This window comes from Sorex araneus, chromosome 2 (assembly GCF_027595985.1).
Source record: "Sorex araneus isolate mSorAra2 chromosome 2, mSorAra2.pri, whole genome shotgun sequence".
Classification (NCBI taxonomy): domain Eukaryota; kingdom Metazoa; phylum Chordata; class Mammalia; order Eulipotyphla; family Soricidae; genus Sorex; species Sorex araneus.
Window position 1 is genome coordinate 367,728,124 of NC_073303.1, and position 16,219 is coordinate 367,744,342.

Consider the following 16,219-nt stretch of genomic DNA (forward strand, 5'->3'; position numbering starts at 1 on the left):
TTTACCCATCCCTCCACCAGTGCCCATTCTCCTCCACCAATATCCCTCTCGCCACCCCCAACCCCATCCCCCACCACCCCACCCCGCCTCTGCGGCTGGGCATTCCCTTTAATTCCCTCTCCTTTTTTGGTGTTGTAGTTTGGAATAGAGGTACTGAGTGGCCTTCATGTTCAGTCTATAGTTTACTTTCAGTTCGCATCTTCCAACCTGAATGGGTCCTCCCAACATCCTCAGCTGAGTGTTTATGGTGGTCTTACATGGAGACATTTCTATGTTCAGCTAAACTCAAGATTGTCAAGCATTGCCATGTCTGGATGAAGCTGTGAAAAAATAGGATGTGCTTTAATGAAAGGGGAAAAGGCAAGATTTTAGTCCTCCCATTGCCACCTTCCTGCTCACCTTGTCAGCCCCCCTATCAAGTTTGGTTTCTTTATCAGCTTGTATAAAACTGCTGAAAAATAAGAGCGATCTTATTCTGCCAGGTCTGAACTGCGGGGGTGGAATTAGCAGTAGTAAAACCAAAAAGATTGAGCAAATAAAAGATAATATAGATTGTCTCCTGTTGTGTCTGTTTTCAAATTACTGTGTTTAAATGAACTTCTTTTTTAGCAAACTGTCCTTAGTCTCTCTTTTCCTGGCCTTCGGTAACCTTTCACTGATTCTTTATCCCCTTTGTGTCTGAAAGCATCCGAAACTTTGATCTTCTTTTCAAAAGCTTTGTGTGAATAAATATAACAGAGACTTTTTAGAGAAGAAGTTTTATGATGATTTAAGGACTATTTCAGCAAAAAATAAATGTAATTCTACATTATATTCACATTTGATTCACTGAAATAAAAACAAGAAAAGGGAGATTAAAAAGCAAAATGTCTATCTTGCGCATATTATCTATAGGAAGTAGGATATGGGATAAGATAGTTTTTTTTCCTGTGGTCTGTAATATCAATTTCAACTTGTTAGAGTCACATCTGAAAGTGCCAGTGGTTTGATAAGGGACCATGTGCCATCTAAGAGAAAGCCTGTGCTTAAGGAAGAGGGAATCAAGTTTTCTAAGTCAAACAGAAAAGATTTGACCATTTCTAAACAAAGAAAAATGGCTATTTCATATGGTTCAATCTAAAACAGCGTATGAGAGAGTCGCAGAAAACTGCAGCCGTTGGTTATGACACTGTCCCTGAGCTGTTTTCTGTGACTCATTGAAAGAACTACATCAAACATAAAGTAGAGGCTGTGACAGTGAATATAATAACCTTTGTCAGGAGGTTTGTTTCTGTAGATAGACCCTGACTCCTATAGCAAATATTTCTGTATATCAAATTCTTCTGAGAAAGTACAGGCACGGTAAAGGATAACCATCATCCAATAATACCAATAATTTATAATTTTTATAGCATTTTCAGATGTCAAAATACTATGGCTATCACCAAAGCTGCCTTCATGTCCTTTTCCTCTTCTTTTTCTTTCCCTTCACCGTCAGTATTAATCATAACATTGAAGTGATATATATCTTCGTTGACCATACCAGTATCATAATTGCACACAATTATACAGGGATAACACTGTAGCCTGTCGTCCCATTGTTCATCTATTTGCCTGAGTGGGCACCAGTAACATCTTTGTTGTGAGACTTGTTACTGTTTTTGGAATATCGAATACGCCACGGCTAGCTTGCCAGGCTCTGCTGTGGGGGCGGAATACTCTCAGTAGCTTGCCGGGCTCTCTGAGAGAGATGGAGGAATCAAATCTGGGTTGGCTACGTGCAAGACAAACACCCTATCCACTGTGCTATCGCTCCAGTCCTTTATACAAAGATGGCTTTATACAAGGATACTAATTTTTGTTGTTTTAATATTATACATTAATGGTGATAAATCACATGCAAATTGTATTATGAGCCAGGAGATAGCTCAAGCAATAAGCAAATAGCTGTTTGTGAGAGACTGAGTTTGATCTCTAGAACTGTAGGGTACCCCCAGTTCTGGGATGGCCCTTTGGCCTCTTATGCACTTATAGGAATGGCCTCTGTGAAATAAATCTGCTTATGAGTTGCTCATGCTTATAAAGAATGTGCAGATGGAAATGAAACCCTGTCACTCTTCTATTAGTAGCAATAGCATTTTGCAACCCAGTTGTTTTGGATTTTCAGGGATTTTGTTTATTTGTTTTCTGAACACGCAAGACCCTTCTTTGATATTCGCTAAACTCTAGGCTCTTTCTCTCATCCTCATCCTTGCTACCTGTTTTCTACTCATTCCAGCACACCAGTTCTGATACTTTTTATTTTCTTGACTGAAATGCTTTGTGTTCAGATTAACAATGCTTTTCAGTGCTTGGCACAAATTATTGATTATCAATTGAGTGATTGACATAACCCCTCAAGAATACAACACACATCAAGGAAGGAGCTTTGGTAGGGGAGGGAGTGTCACTGCTTTGCTTTTTAATATTAGAGCAACGCCTCACTCAATGATAGTGAATATGTAAATGATTTCTACTCAAAGCCACTTATTTCAATTGTATGATGTTTTATTAAATAAATGTAGTTTAGCAAATGAATAAATGCATTTCTTTCTAAAACAAAGAGTATTTATTTCTTGTTAGTATACTGTATCACTGTCATCCCAATGTTCATTGATTTACTTGAGCTTGCACCAGTAATGTCTCTACTCCTCTCAGCCCTGAGATTTTAGCAGCTTCTCCTTACTCATCTTTCCCAATGACTGGAGGCTCTTTCGGGGTCAGGGAAATGAGACCTATTGTTACTGTTTTGGCATATTGAATACGCCACGGGTAGCTTGCCAGGCTCTGCCCATGCGGGTGGGATACTCTAGGTAGCTTGCTGGGCTCTCCGAGAGGTATGTATATTTCTGTTACTATATCTGGGTTATGAATATGCCACAGAGAGCTTGCCAGGCTCTCCTGTGCGGGCAATAAACTCTTGGTAGGTTGCCAGGTTCTCCAAAAGGGAGAACTAGGTTAGAGAGTTAGTATACTACTAGGCATTATCTTTTTTCTAAATTATTATTTCACTCAAGAGCATAGTGAGTAGATATGGCTTATTGAAACATGAGTTGCTACACAAGACATAGGATTAGAGCCAGAATCACTGCATCTTGAGAAGTAAACACTTTGAGCCTTGTAAAGACAAACATAAAAGTCCAATTTACTTTTTCAATAGAGATTATAAATCATTTTAGAGCCATTTATTAAATAATTAGTCTCTGCCTACTGATACATTTTAATATTGGATCGATTTATTAGCATTAATAAGTATTATGTTTTTAGTCATTTATATACCACTTCCTTGTATGACATTTCCACTTTTTAAATTGCTTTGGCTTCATATTAGGAAGGGCAAATTCCCCCATCCACACAACACTAATTCTTAAAATTATCTTCGCTATTTTATCTCCTTAGTATTTCTTTATTGTGGCTGAGTTTAATTTGCTGCAGAATATCAGGAGTTGACATAGAATTGACACCAATAACAAAGACATTAGATAGTTGTAGTAATAGATATATCTCTAAGTCATTTATGCTTTTAAAGTATTTTTTAAATTTCTCCATATGGCCATATAAGTTTCCCATAGCCACCATAGATAATTACTACAAACTCAATTTGGTTTAGAAAAATAAAAATATCCTCTTTCCCAATCCTGGTGGTCAGAAATCCAAGATGAGAATGTCTTCAGGCTCCACTTGCTGTCACAGCTATTGGGGAATCATCTCCAGAATCCCTTGGTTCTTTAATTGTAGGAGATCATAAGAAATATTTTGTAGACTCAGAAGAATATCTCTTGTGAATCAAGATTACTTTCAGTGAATATAAATGATCTTAATTTCTTGTCTGGAAATATCTTTATTTACAAAAACATCTTTGCTTCATTTAACTTCTTTGTGGATTCTTCTCTTTTTTCAGAATTTTGAAACTGTTACTCTTCCAGTTGTCCAGTTTTTTAGAAAAACTGAGAGTCAGAAAAACAAGAAGTCAGAAAAATATCTTATCTCTTTGTGCTTATCAGTCAAGGATGTTGAGCTCCCAAGATCTCAGATTAAGGTTTTTCATAAATATTTTTGTACCATTATTAATACTGCTCCTTTTCTCACTTCTCTCTCCCCTGAGGTACCATGTACACATCTATTGTTATGCTCCCTTTGTTCCAAGGATCTTTGTAGCTCTGTTCATTTTATTTCAGCATGTTTTCTATCTGCACTTCTAATTGAATTATTTCAGTTTTTTATCTTCAAGTTTACTAATTCACTTTTCTGCCTTTTCAAATCTGCATTGAATAGTTCTAATGTATTTTTCATTATGATTACTGTTGGTAAACCAATTCTAATATAACCTATTGGGTAATTTTTATAGTTTCTATTTCTATGTGCATATTCAATATTAGATTTTTTTTAATTCTTTGAACACATTACAATACATATTAGATATCTTCATCTACCAGTTCCAACATTTTGGTCTATTCAAAATTTAGTCTATTGACCTTCTGAACATAGATTTCTCTTTCCCTTTTCTTTCTTTGCATGCTACTTAATATTTGTGTCAGTACTGGGCAGTTTGTAAAATGCATTTTATTAAATTTACTCTGGATTTACCCTATGCTTTGTTTTGACTTTGTAACTCACCTACATGCAAACTTTAGAAACTATAAGCCGTGTGTTATTTAAATCCTGTTCTCTTTGTTTTATTCTTATTTTTAATTTGCAGCCGGATTTATCTAATTCTTTATCCTCTCTGTCTGAATTGTTTACTAGCCAATAAGCTATTTGGATAATTTTGTGCACAAACATAGTAATTCACTGTGATTTCCACACCAGGGTCTGTGTGAACCCTGGTTATACATTTTATCTCTTACTGAAGTGGTGCATTCGAGGTTAGTTTATCCAGAATTGAAATATTTCTCATTCCCTTGGTTTCCATTTTCTACTTTTTTTGTTCTGCCTGGTGATGTCATCTCCTAGAGAAGCAGGGATATGAGAAGAGCTGATTTAGTTAATCAATGGCTCTCTCCTCTCTAGCATTTCTCTATTATGTTCCTGGTTACCCAGTTCTTCAATCCAGCTGAGACCACAGCTTTAGTCTAACTTCACATTTCCTTCACATTTCCTCTAATATATTGAATTTGACACCATTGCAATGTTAAAAGGGTTTTTCTCTATAACATGTTAGAAACATAGGATGTTTCAGAAAACCGTGTGGAGAAAACTGGATACCCACGTATAAAAAATCAATAAGTTTATGACATTTGCCATTAGGTGGATGGATTAAAGGATATCACAGTGAGTCAAATCAGTTATATCTAAAAGCATATGCACAGAGTTATCTCTCTTATATGTGGGATTTAAAGATACACTGTAAGGGAGTAATGAATAGCCAAAGGCAACGTACTGAAGAATCAGTCCACTGATTTGAAATTAGAGGACAATGGAGTGAGAATGTTGCCTTTGGAAACTGTAGAAGAAATTGATGTGGTGTTGCAATGAATATGCATAAAACTATCATTTATGATATTCACAATACCTCTATAAAAGTATTTTTAAAAAGTCAGTTCCACCAGTGATTTCATTATTAATTGGTACTCAGTTGAACAGAAGTCTCTTTCGGTTTTTTTTGGCCACCACTGGCAGTACTCAGGGCTTATGACTAGCCCCGCACTCAGGTATCACTTCTGGTGGGATTTGGGTAATTATATTGAGTTCCAAAGACCAAACCTACCTGGCCACTTGCAAGACAAATGACTTACCCACTCTATCTCTATAGTCCCAAGATTAACATAAATATTAAATTGTCAATGGGTTTTACCGTTACAAATAAACATTGGTAACGTGGATGCATGGATGGCTGTTTGTGTAGATAGGTAGGTAGGGAGATAGACAATAGAGAATATAGATAGATGCTAGATAGAAAGACAGATGGAGTAACCCTACACTGGCCCATAATGTGGAACTATTGGGCTACATATTATCAAAACTGCACAGAGTAAAGCTAGGTCTCTGTTCTGGTGGAATTTATTTTCTGGGAGTATTAAAAATGGAATAGTTGACTTACCAATTTTTCTTCACTTTCTCTAACATAACTTGGGGGACAAAATATAGTATTTGGGTTAATGTTTCAATTACCTTTATTTTATTGAAACAGAAAGGAGTAATATTTCAAGTAACTCCAAGTTTTCTAAAGGAATAAAAATTCAGGGATCACAAAATTTACTCTTGCTACTTGAGTTCTTGCTTTTCATCTCAAGATTATGGGGTATTTGAATATCAAATAATTACATAAAGTTTTATTTTCAACACTATATATGAACACTTACACAATGATAAGTTACTTGAACATAAAATTACTCAACAGGAAGGAAGGAGATAGAAAATTTATATAAATAAGCACATCTTAATTCAGGGTATGAATATACTCGATAAAACTCTGAACTAAAAGCTCATATTTATTTTTACACCCTCTGCAAAGCATTGCCTTGCTATAGTGAGGCAATGTCACTCTTTCAGAATGCTTCTCAAGTACCTATTGCCATAACAACTAAAAAATTAGGAAATATGTGCCTTCAGACTTGCCAGTACTACGTTGAGGCAATGAATTATTCACCATCAGTGTACTGGATGAAACGCATCAAGAACAAGAGTGCCACAGAAGCTCATGGACTGGGAGAAAAGAGAGAAATTGCTTAGCCGTTGTGCAGCCCCAGAGCTTAATCGTGGGTTTCAAGCCCGGGCAAAAGAGCAGCCTGCTCCATCCCTGATGTCTCCCCCACCGCCCGAGCCCTGATTTATATCACTCTGCACACCTGCTCCTGATGATGAAAGGTGGAACTTCGCGGACAACTTCTGCCTAATTTGACGTCGGACGTGCCAGCGGTAGATGCCGATTTAGTGAAGGACTGAAGCTCTGATTAATATGCCTGCCCTAAGTTTACCTCTCTGAGTGCATTTTCATCTTCTATTGGAAAATCAGAGGCGTTCTCGAGCTGCGACAAAGGTGCTCTTCTGAAAGCTGATGAGAGTCCCCATATCGAAGAACGGGGCTGGATGCAGCCGAGAGGGAGCCCAGGACGTGGCAGGGATACACAGTGCCCCTCTGTGTTTTTTTAGCTGCTATTTTGGCCACAGAGAATCCTTTCTTAGACTTTGGGCTACCCACAGTAAATCTTGTACTGCTAAAATCAAAAGTCGGATTCTGCTCTGACTGCTGCACACCATTGATCTCTAATAAACTCTGTGCAGGCGAACACTGGGGATTCTGCCTCACATGAAATGCAAAGGGAGAAACCCAGGCCTCTTTCTGAACCTCCATGGAAACCACTGTGAGTGTGAACTTGCCCTTAATATTCAGATTGTTTCCATTATGAGACAATTGACACAGACATTCCTTCAGTGCTGAAATTGTGCTGTCTGGGACTACTTTGCACCAAATCTTTCAGTTGATAAGTATAAATTGCAGCCGGGATTGCACCCCTCATTTGCAATGAAATTTTTTTTAAATTTTATTCCTCAATGAAATGTTTGTGAGGGCTCAGATTATTGGAATTACTTAGATATATTCACACAAATGTATTTGTAAGTAGGTGTATAATAAATGTAAGATCTGAATTTATTATATAATGTGTATTGGTAGATACAACAGAAACTAGGGCTTTTCCCAACCTATTTGAATACAATAACAATACATTGCATGTACTTTCAAAATAGGTTGAGCCTGGTTTCCATATTATACTTTTTACTTTGGCCAAGACCTATTGCAGAATTTACTTTGTAAATTCGCAATAAATACTGCCGTAAGTAATGATGAAAAGATCCAACTGCTACTGATAAGCATACGAAATACATTTTATCAAGAGCTTTAACATTTAAAAACATATCATTTTTAATTTAAAAAAAAACTAACGTTAAGGTGGTATATTTTTCAAATCTAGGTCAAAGCAACAACAAAAAAATCATACTAAACAATATTGCTAAAAACAATCCACTATCGTACATAAGACTATTATGAAATTATCCTTAGGTGAGTATTAGCTCATCTTTATAATAGATGGAAGAAAATGTTATAGAAAGAGTGAGCTGGAAGTAGAAATGGATACTTTGTTATCTCTCTCCTGACATTAATTCTTTTAAGAGATTTTTCCCATGTGGCTTCCAAGCATACTCTGACTATAGGCAGAGTTGGAAAATTTAAAACACAGATTAGGTTATTCCTTACGTTGTGAATCCTCTAAGGAGAGGGGAGTGCATCCTGAGGCTGCAGCAACTCCATGTGCTGAGTACTAACATGTTGCCTCCCAAAGGCTGTTGTGAGAGCACAGCAGAAGAACCAAAAAGGTCACAGAGATTTCTCAGGAATGCAAAATCTACTGGAGGATCTTACTTGTATGAGGGATGCAGAGAAGCAAAGCAATAGAACAGAAAGAAGTAGATAAAAGCAGATTTGTTGACTCAGATGGCAGATCTGATAAGGAGTAGAGGGGGGGTGTGGAAGGGCCCGCTGGACAGTCACTTTGGTAGTAGGTGCGGTGTAGTAACATGTATTTGAAGAGGAGTGAAGTTGTACTTTAAAAATACACTGCCTTGTGAATCAATATTACCTGAATAAAACAATGTAAAATTTGGTCCAGAGAGACAGTCCAGCCAATAGGACAATTGACTTGAGCATGGACAACCCAGATTTGATCTAAAGCATCCCATATGGTCTCCTGAGCACTGCCCAGAGTGATCCCTGACTTCACAGGCAAGAGCAAACCTTGAGCATCACTGAGTGTGGCCCCAAACCAAAATAATTTTTAAAGTAATATAAAACCTGAAGGGAAAAATAAAGCAAAATCAGAAGGTAGAGTTGGTAGGTTATACTTTCTTCACTCATCCATTTGTTGAATTATTTATTCATTCTCTCTTTATGTCTTCGTTAATAATTCATTGATTTAATAAGCACTTAATAGGAGCCTATGATTGGTGCCAAAGACTTCAAAGTGAATAAGTTAGACCTTGCTCTCAAGAAGCTTATAGGTAGGAGAAAAATATTTATCAGCATACAATCACAGTTTAAAATGCAAATGCAGTAATAACAGTATGCAACAAGACCATGACGCTAAATCTTGTAAGCAAACTAAACCTCCTTTGGGGGATAAAGTATACAGATAAGAACTGTGATCAGTGAAGCCTTCCTGGGGATTCTTCAACCCTATTTAAGGGACACAATTTATTTTAAAGAGGCCAATTGAGCAGAAAATAAAACTAAATTTCTGTCTTAAAAAAAGATGACTTATCTTTCCCAGACTTGTTTTTACATCAGTAAACTGCCAAAATCAGATATTATCCTGAATTTGCTCCTATTACTACAGCCTATCATTCAAGAACAGCGGCAGCAGAAAAACACCCATCACCATCCCACGCCTGACAGTCTTCAAGTTGTCACAGTTCTATAGCCACAGGTGTTTGGAGCAGCTTCCCTGCCTTCCCACATCTCCAGCCCCCAAGGTGTTCAGACTTGAAAGTCCCTTTAAATATGCACTCTTTGTAAATGCACATGTTTAAATAATAACACAAACACAGCCAAATTCAAAAGAGGGGGGTGAAAAATAATCAAGTGTGCCTGAGGAAGCCTGGCACAAAGGGAAAAGGGTAACCTGTTGCCGAGTGTTTCTCTCCCAGGGCAGTGAAAAGAGCAGAGCCAGCAATCCACAGGTGTATAATTTGGGGGCCTCTGGGGTGAAACAGGAGGAGGGGTGATGATAGGCTTGAGACAACATGAGGCTCATCCTTGAACTTGAGCTTATTTACCCATCTGCTCTGCTGTGCCACATGCTTTTCTTTTCTTTTTTCTTCTTTCTTTTTTTTTTTTTTGCTTTATGGGTCACACCTGGCAATGCACAGGGGTTACTCCTGGCTCTGCACTCAGGAATCACCCCTGGCGGTGCTCAGAGGATCATATGGGATGCTGGGAATCGAACCTGGGTCGGCCGCGTACAAGGCAAATGCCCTACCCACTGTACTATTGCTCCAGCCCCAGTGGCACATGCTTTTCATCAGGAAAAGCACAATTCATCACGCCTCAGAGCACAAATCTGAGAGCCACTGCAGTAGAGTCAACATCGAAAAGAAAATTAAGAGATGGAGAAGTTAACAAGGCAATTGCTCCTGGAATTGAAGCTTCCGTCCTTTCTCATTCATAGCCCTGATTCAATATTGATGTCAGGGACCAAATGCTTGTATCTCTCTGCGTATCCTGCATCAACATCTATCACCTAGCATGTAGTCTTTATTCAACTCTACAGAAAATTAAGCAGTCTTCCGAGATCAGGTTAGCTTTTTAAAACTTCCTTTTTTAGCAATGGTGCTTTTTTTTAAAAAAAAAAAAAGAGGTTCAATCTGGACTGTATTAAAATAATTTTATTTGGCTCCAAATCAAGTTACCGAATTGCTATATTGAATAATGTTGAAGCTAAAATAATTTTGAGTGCACGATGAATCAGGGTGATGTCACATAGCTCATTTCAATAAAGCAACTGAGGGCAAATTAAGGTGCAGCAACTCACAGAAGTAGGTGTTTTTAGTTCATCAATACCTGAACTTTCTGGAATCTAAGTATAGCTACCTGAAGCCCCCATCACTAATCTTTTTTCCCCCCCAATTAGAAGAATGAACTTATAAGTTGGGTTAAAAAGAGAAAGAGTGCAGTAGTTGAGCTGTTATGGCAGCAGCATCAGAAGTATGATGGTGATTGTATGGGGTGCTTTTAGAATCACTGTATCACTGTATCACTGTCATCCTGTTGTTAAGCAATTTGCTTGAGCGGGCACCACTACCGTCTCCATTCGTCCTAGCCCTGAGATTTTAGTAGCCTCTCTTTACTCATCCTTCCCAACGGTGCTGCATTGGAAGCTCTTTTAGGGTCAGGGGAATAAAACCCATCATTGTTACTGTTTTTGGCATATCATATACATCATGGGGGGCTTGCCAGGCTCTGCCATGCAGGCAGGATACTCTCACTAGTTTGTTGAGTTCCTCAAGAGGGAATACTAGACAATAAGAGATTGTTCAGCCATTAATGCGGCCACATGCTTCCAGGAGCTTTGTTTTATAGTCTCTGGATCTTGGCCATTGGGATTACTCGGTGCCTGAGGCATTTTTCTGGGTGTGGCTGCCTAGATACTGGAAAAACAGGGATCTGGGTGGAGGAGGCTCATCTCCGATCCTAGCAGGCTTGGAGATCTCAGCCCTGGGTCCTGCACACCTGAGTTCCTCTGTTGGTTCCTTCTTCATAGGTGAGGCTCATCCAAGCATGTGTAAAGTGGACTTGAGCATGGCTGTGTCTGGGTTTCAGAGAGTTTCAGCTGCCAGGGCTCTGCTTGGGGCAGGGAGGGAAACTCAACCCGCCCCCCTCTGAGGGACCCTGGTGAAGACAGTCAAGTGTGGGGGCAGGAGACTCTGCATTGCTCTCTTACAGGAGATTTGTTTTATAGTCTCTGGAGCTTGACCATTGATCGGATTACAGGGTGCTGGGGGGCAGATTATGGGTGTGACTGCCTAGTTACTTTTAGAAAAGCAATGGGAAAGATACATGGAATGAATAAATTTAATGCAATTTTTACACTGGGATAAATAATGACAGTTATTTATCAGGAAATCCAGTTCCTTTCCTGTGATAATAATGATAAAATCAATCACTTTTAATCTGGAATATCCTTATTCATTCCTTTCTTCACTTGTTCATTCACCTAACAAAGGGCTGTTGAGGGTATGTGTCAGATACAACTTGAATCACAAAATATTCCAGTATAAGACAAAGTTTCTTGCTTTAAGAACTTAAAGTTTCATCATAAAGTGGGGAAAACAGACACATTTTAAAATCAGACCTTTACAGTTTTATCTGATAAATGCTAGAATGAAGATAACTGTAAATTTCAAAAGCTAAGAAAGGAGGGTGTTTCTTTTCTGCTGGGGCATGGGAAAAAGTCAGAGGAAACCCTGGATGAAGGGTCACTTGGATTGCTATTTCTGGATGATGCACTTCAGAAGTGGTGCTCACAAGTCTGAAAGAGGGACCAGCAGGTGAAAAGGACTAGGAGGATGGGAGCAGGTGCCCAGCTTAGAAAACAACGCATTGATGTATGTGAAAGAGAAACGAGTGAACTAATTCAAAAGCCAGAACACAAAGGTTGAAGGAACTTGTGTTTCTTGTTCATTTACCTTTATACTATCACTGTATCACTGTCATCCTGTTGTTTGTCGATTTACTCAAGTGGGCACCAGTAACGTCTCTCTTACACTCAGCTCTAAGATGTTAACAGCCTCTCCTAACTTGTCTATCCCAATGATTGGAGGCTCTTACAGGGTCAGAGAATGAGACCTATTGTTACTGTTTTTGGCATATTGAATACACTACGGGTAGCTTGCCAGGCTCTGCCCATGCAGGCAGGATACTCTTGGTAGCTTGCCAGGCTGTCCAAGAGATATGTATATGTCTGTTATTGTATTTTGGATATGAATACGCCATGGGTAGCTTTCCAGGCTCTACCCGTGCAGGCAGGATACTCTTGGTAGCTTGCCAGGCTGTCCAAGAGATATGTATATGTCTGTTATTGTATTTTGGATATGAATACGCCATGGGTAGCTTTCCAGGCTCTACCCGTGCAGGCAGGATACTCTTGGTAGCTTGCCGAGATATCCAAGAGATATGTATATGTCTATTATTGTACTTTGGATGTGAATACACCACAGGGAGATTGTCAGGCTCTCCCAAGTGGGCAATAGGCTCTCGGTAGCTTGTCAGGTCCTCTAAGAGGGAGAACTAGGCTATTAGATGTCTCAAAGGCGCATTGCGGCCACACACTTCCGGGAGCTTGGTTTTATAGTCTCTGGATGTTGGCCCTTGATTGGATTACACAGGGCTCCAGGGGAAGACTCTGGGTGTGACTGTCTAGCTATTGGAAAATGGGGGATCTGGGTGGAAAAGCCCAGTCCCGATCCGAGCAGCCTTAGAGATCTCAGCCCCAGGTCCTGCACACCTGGATTCCTCTGGCGGTTCCCCCATGCTTGAAGCTCATCTGAATGAACGAAAGGTATATACATATACCTTTATACTATATTCTACAAAAAGATACTGATGGAATTTTGAAGTGGAAATATATAAAAGAATTTAATTTTAAAAAGCTATTATTTTTCTAGGTTTCTGTAACAAAATACCACTAACTCAATGGTATAAAACAAAAAATATATATTCTCTTGATGTTCAGGCTAAGTCTAAGATAAAGGCATCAGCAAGGCTGATTCCTTTAGGGGTTGGGAGGTGGCTAGGGAATTCTTCCCTTGCCTATCTGCAAGCTTCTTGAATTTGACCAGCACTCCTTCACATCCTTTGACTAGTGTGATTATAGTTCCCACTCTGCCTCTGCTATCACCAAGAATTCACCTCGTATATTTCTGTCTGTGTTCAAGCATCCCTTTTCTTATGAGCACCCAGCCAGTCTTGATTAAATCTGTGATGATTCTAACTCCACATAATGTCATATTCACTGGTACTGGAGATCAAACTTGAATATTTGGCATATATGGGGGTTGGATCATGGTAGGATGATAGTGTCATAATTTACAGCAACCACTAATGCAGCTATGTAAGAGGACAATAGAACAGAATAAAAAATAAAACTATATTTAGCCAGCATGAAGGCTGTTACAGTAGTTGGTAAGAGTTGGTGGCTGCCGAAAGTAGATAATGGACCAAACATGATGACCTCTCAGTGTCTGTGTTGCAAGCCATAATGCCCAAAAGGAGAGAGAGAGTATGGGGAATATTGTCTGCCATAGAGTCAGGGGGAGAGTGAAAAGGTGGGGTATACCAGGGATATTGGTGGTGGGGAATGTACACTGGTGGAGAGATGGGCATTTGATCATTGTGAGATTGTAACCCAAACATGAAAGCTTGCAACTATCTCACAGTGATTGAATAAAATTTTTAAAAAAAGAGTTGTTGGCTGCTGATAATAAAACAATAATTATAATCATTGGAGGAGGGATCCCAAATACAGGCATTTGGAGTTATAATCATGAAGATTTAGTGAATAATTTAATATTAAAATAATAATTTTGTTGTGGACTATGTATTACTATTCCTTCAACATTTACATGGTCAAATGCTAACTTTCAATGTGACGGTATGACAGAGTGAAGCCGTCCTGAGTGGGGCTAGCATTCTTATAAACCTCAGGAAGTTTATTACCTTTCTGCCATGTGCAGACACTGGAGCAGATGGCCCTGGTTCCGTCTTTGCCAGGATTTGTAGGGCTCCAACTCTGGAGCGTGAGAAACAACATTTTTAATTTCAATCATCCAATTTTAATTGTTTCAATAGCTAGAAACAGGTCAAGGCAGGTCTATTACCAAGAAAGGAGTTCTAGATGAATGACATTGTCAGGATACCTTTTCTGATTTGTTTCTGGGAGTTCTTGAGTTGTATCTCTAACCTGATTAGATTAAAGGATGTTAATTATTCTATTTCTAGTTGAGACACTATTTCTCATCCATTTCTAAGAGAGCCCAAGAGACCTTGGTGGTAACTCTCAATAGAAATATACTAAACATCTGCATGAGATACTCCCAATCAACCACTAATGAGAGGCAAAGAGTGATGTGATTCTGTATATGATACTCATAAACATTTCTGGAACACCAACTACTGCCATCCTAATGGTGGAAGCTCCTCTTGTTGCTGAATTTGTGATAGCAAATTGCATGTGTGAACTTAACTAGCCAGGAGAAGGCTCTGGGAAATGTGACTCCTCAATTTTTGGAGGAAGATATATCAATCCAGATATCATTAGCATATGAATCAGAGATTTCAGTAGGGTAGCTTTTCCTTCCTAAAGTCAATAGGCACCATCCCATTATCTTGAAGGCCTGAACAGAACAAAAGGTGAAGAAAGAATGAATTCTTCTGCTTCTTCTTGCCTCACTGGTTGTGGCTGGTATATGGCATCTCATCTTCTTCAGCTCTCAATCTGGGATTTACACCATTGGCTTCCTTGGTTTTTAACTCTTTGTCCTCAGGCTGAATTTCATTCTGTTTTTTCTAGATATCCAATTCGCAGATGACAAGTGATTAAAAATTCTTAGCCTGTATTGCATGAGCCAATTCCTCAGAATAAATCTCTTCTCTCTCGTCTCCTGTTGGTTCTGTTAACTCTGGACAACCTTAAGACAGATGGGACAATGGCATCTTGTATGGTTCCCCCTACAACTGCTAGGAGAAATTCTGAGTGCAAAGCCAGGAGTAACCCCTGACCATCTCCAGGTGTGACCCCCAACGCCAAATAACTAAATAAAACTTCCATAAATGATTTTAGAAATATCTTCAATATTGTATGACTCTTGCTTTCCTGCAGCCAATTTTCCTCAAAAATCACCCTCTCTATGCTTTTTACCTTTCCCATTATCCTGATAGTTTCTTTCCCTGAACAATTTCTTCTCAAACAATTAGCAGAAAATCATCTGGAAAAAATTGTTTAAAAATACATTTTTGTCCTATCCCCAAATATTTTATTCATTCCAGAGGCAGAACCAGGAAATTATTTTATCATAAGAACTCCATCATGTAGTTCTAGTTAGAGAAACAGTTTAGATCCTTCCAGATTTAGAATATGGTCTCTCTGCAAGGATCATTCCTTTCACTGAACATAAGAGCACTATCTCATATCACTCAACTACCAGTAGTTCACTGTCACTGTCACTGTCATCCTGTTGCTCATTGATTTGCTTGAGTGGGCACCAGTAATGTCTCCATTGTGAAACTTGTTATTACTGTTTTTGGCATATCAAATACACCACAGGTAGCTTGCCTGGCTCTGCTGTGGGGGCGGGATACTCTCCGTAGCTTGCTAGGCTCTCTGAGAGGGACGAGAGGGACAGAGGAATCAAACCTGGGTCGGCTGCATGCAAGGCAAACGCCCTGCCCACTGTGCTATCGCTCCAACCCCAACCCACCAGTAATTCAGTGGGTAACAATTCAGAGAAACTGATTCTATTGAGCTCTTCTTCTCTATTCTCTATTGAAACATTTGCTTTTTTTGTTGACATGAAATAAGTGTGTTCTGGTCTATGCAAATGATTCAGAACTAGAACTGACCATCATCACAGTACACAAAACTTCCCCTACCATAGTAATCAAAACTTCCTCTTTCTTTAATATCAAGTAGGTCTATCAACATGCAAAATT